Below are 4,491 nucleotides of genomic sequence, written 5' to 3' on the forward strand. Positions count from 1 at the left end.
GAAAAAGCTGCGTAAGTATGATTCTCAATCAGAGACAACGATAGACAGCTGCCTCTGATTGAGAACCACACCCGGCCAAACACAAAGAAATAGAAAACATAGAAATAAAGAAACTAGACTGCCCACCCTAGTCACACCATGGTTTAACCAAAATAGAGAATAAAAACCTCTCTGGCCAGGGCGTAACAGTGTATGTGTGTTCATTTTCTTTTTGTGCGTGTGTGCGAATGCACGTGTGTGTATATGTATGTTTTTGTCTGTTCCAGTCCATTCTAACTATAGTTAGGAATAAAGCTGGAAAGTTTGACTCATTTTAAAAGTTTATCCTCCCTGCCCTGTCTGACATTTGACGGGGTGTCTCTCATTAATATGTGCTTCTTAGTATTTAGAGAAGAAACCCAGGCCTCCAGCAGTGGAGTGGAATCCAACTCAATTTAGATTGTGCCTCCAGTCCCTCGCCAGGGCAGACAGAACACAACCAAACTCCCTCTCCCTGTGTCTCCATCCACGCTGAGCCTCGTGCTCTAGTGTGACCACTACAAAGACGTCATTGATCTTGACAAAACGCGAATAACAACCCACACTCCACACTTATACACACACTCTCTCTCTCACACACACACACTCACGTTTGCGCACAAACACAACAAGAGAGAGACATAAATCGACCCCGTCCATATCCACATGATGTATTTTTTCATCAAAGTACACATTCACACTGACAACGCCTTCCCCGCCCTCGCACACACACACACAGCCACACACACATAAATATAGGCACCTGCAGATATATGCAAGTGCACACACACACATAGCCCCACCCACCCTTCACCCTTCGCCCTCTGTTTACCAGCAGTCCCTCTAGCCATTATAGAATCAAATCCATGTTTCCCTCCAAACAGCATGCAGCGAGGAGATCAGACAAATTAACATGTTCATAAAAAGGAATCTGAACAGCAGCTATGAGAAATGCCATGGTGCTGGTAATCAAAGAAAGGGCGCTAGGTCAGTCTGTCAGCCCCCTCCAGAGTTTCTGAACCCTACACAAAGCACAAGATTAAAAGGCTCTTTAAAAGGTCCAATACAGCTGTTTTTACCTCAACATCAAATAATTTCTGGGTAACAATTAAGTGCCTCAAAATGTGATTGTTTTCAATTAAAATGGTCAAAAACACTACATGTTTAATATGTCCTGCATTACATGAAAGTTCTCCTGCAACTCGGTGATCAAATGAAGATCCTACATCTGTAGAGTCACACGCACACACGCTATCAGAGTATCTCTTTCAATATCTACAGACATACAATGGGGCAAAAAAGTATTTCGTCAGCCACCAATTGTGCAAGTTCTCCCAGTTAACAAGATGAGAGAGGCCTGTAATTTTCATCATAGGTACACTTCAACTATGACAGACAAAATGAGAAACAAAAATACAGAAAATCACATTGTAGGATTTTTTATGAATTTATTTGCAAATTCTGGTGGAAAATAAGTATTTGGTCACCTACAAACAAGCAAGATTTCTGGCACTCGCAGACCTGCAACTTCTTCTTTAAGAGGCTCCTCTGTCCTCCACTCGTTACCTGTATTAATGGCACCTGTTTGAACTTGTTATCAGTATAAAAGACACCTGTCCACAACTTCAAAAAGTCACACTCCAAACTCCACTATGGCCAAGACCAAAGAGCTGTCAAAGGACTCCAGAAACAAAATTGTAGACCTGCACCAGGCTGGGAAGACTGAATCTGCAATAGGTAAGCAGCTTGGTTTGAAGAAATCAACTGTGCCATTTATACAGGCCAAAACTCCATCCCATCAAAACAGGCTGAATATACAGGTGGTCTTTTCAAACAGCTCTTACACTAAAAGGGCATTATCATAATGTTCACAATTTCACAGTATTATTCCAACCGTATAATGTGAAAATATATATAAAATGCAGGAAAACCACATTTTTTGACAAAACTGGGCCTTAAAAAAATGCCTGCCTACTGTATCTCCCCACCCAATCCAGGCTCCGCTCCAGGATGAAAATAACTCTTTGCCTAGCCGGTGCAGTGTGGCATGTAATCAAGTGGTTTGATTATCTCCAGGCTGAATCAAACATCCCACTGAGCACAGAAGTCAATTCAACGTCTATTCCATGTTGCTTCATCATAATTTCATTGAAATGACTTGGAAACAACATTGATTCAGTCAGTGTGTACCCAGTGGGATGCTTGTACAGATGTAACATCTTAATTTGACCAGGATTGTTGTAGAAAAATAATCCTGCAGCAAAAGGATTTCAACGTTTAGTCCGTGATGATGCTTGATCGGTTGTTAGGCTATTAATAACTGGACAAAAGTAGGCGACATGAAAAGTGCAATACTGTTAATATAACTGTGTGTTAGTGGGGGTTTTCAGTGAATTAAGGTAAATCATGAAGCTCGTCTGCATTTCAGGAAAATTCTCATCAACAAAAGAGTGATCAAATTAAGATCCTACATCGATATTACAATACTGTTTTCATAAAAGACTGGGAAACAGAGTATGTGAGAGTAAGGTTTATCATCATCGACCAGCTATTGATTTATTTATTTATTGGCTGTATCCAATCAGAACAGGTAGCATGATAAAATAAAAGCTAATGATTTCTCCTATGACCTACACTACCGTTCAAAAGTTTGGGGTCACTTAGAAATGTCCTTGTTTTTGAAAGAAAAGCAAATTTTTGGTCCATTAGAATAACATCAAATTGATCGGAAATACAAATACAATTGATTTTGTAATTCAGTAAAATCTTTGAAATTGTATCAAATATCAACACGCTAGGCTTACCCATACTGAGAATGTGTCATCTAATGTGCGATTGCCTTCTTTCCCACCATTTTGGTACAGGGTGTCCCCTTATCTGGTGATCACCTTATTATTAGCTGTTGTCAAACACATGTTTGTCTAAAAATATGATTATTTTCCTTAGTAGCATGCAGCAAATTTGGATTCTCCCTCTCTCCCTCAGGTTTTGTATTTTTGTGTTAGGTGTTTTCTCTTTGAACTACCTCTGGTTGTAAACAATCATGTTCGGTGGTATGTGGGTCAAGCTCACTGTGTTCCTCCTTGTCGCCCAAAGTAGGAGAGGTATAGAAAATAAAATTGGAAAAAGACCAAGGAAAAAAAAGAAAGGAATATGTCACGTTTTCATCATCCTTCTGAACTTATGCACTCATCAATCATCTGTCTGGGCCTAATATTGGTCCATCGTGACTTGAATGGGAAGTCATGAAAACATTTGACTAGTTCATAGTTTGCAACCTTATCAGGGGAGTTGTGTCTTCGCTTCTCATGCTCTTTCTCTCGTCCTGCTCTTTCTCTCGTTCTCTCGTCCTGCTGCTCCTCAATTTTTGAAGAAATTTTAAAAACTGTTAAAATACTCTGTTTCTCTGAGTCAACTTCTTATCACATTTTATGCACTGCAGTGCTAGCTAGCTGTATATGTTGCTTTCAATACTAGATTCATTCTCTGATCATTTGATTGGATAGACAACATAACAGTTCATACTACAAGAGCTCTGATAGTTTGGAGGATATCCTCCAAACTATCATAATAATTGTGTAAGTCTAGGGAAGGGGGTGAGAACCACAAGCCTCCTAGGTTTTGTATTGAAGTTAGTGTACACAGAGGAGGACAAAAAATAGCTGTCCTCTGGCTACAACATGGCGCTACCCCAAAAAATTATGTTGAGACCTTCATTGCAAAACAGTTATTTGGTGATGTGAATATATTTAGTACAGTTTTATCTAAAATGGGAAAACTTTTCAAAAGTTTCACTATTCTATTGTTATGAAATTCACTGAGTAGGATGGTTCACCCCTTCCTCATCTGAGGAGCCTCCACTGCATGACTCCTGTCAGCTACCTGGCCACAAAACATTTTTTTTTTTAAAGTGAATTTCTGTGTGACCTTATTGATCAATAATGTGTGCTTTTGGGAGAGGAGGACAGCCAGCCAAATTATGTGTAGCTTTGACTGAACCAGGCAATATAGCTGTGTGACATAACATCCTTACAAATTTCACATCAATTTAATTGGCGACCAAAACAATCAGATCCGTCTCCAGATACAGTGATTCTGAGTTAATAAATAGGATTAGACAAACAAACAGACTTTGAAAAATGTGTATCGGCTTTCATCGGACGAAGAGGAATCGTCGGATCAAAATACAGCGGATTCGTGATCATCTTTATCTTTATGAGGAACTGAACACTGAATACAAAAATAACAAAAGGAAAACCTGAACCAGTCCTGCAAACACCTAAACGTGGAAAAACAGGCTACCTGAGTATGATTCCCAATCAGAGACAACGATAGACAGCTGTCCCTGATTGAGAACCATACCCGGCCAAAACATAGAAATACCAAAACCTAGACATACAAACAAAGAATGCCCATCCAAATCACACCCTGACCAAACAAAAATAGAAACCTACAAAGCAATCTACGGTCAAG

Source organism: Oncorhynchus masou, chromosome 33, assembly GCF_036934945.1.
Source record: "Oncorhynchus masou masou isolate Uvic2021 chromosome 33, UVic_Omas_1.1, whole genome shotgun sequence".
NCBI lineage: Eukaryota > Metazoa > Chordata > Actinopteri > Salmoniformes > Salmonidae > Oncorhynchus > Oncorhynchus masou.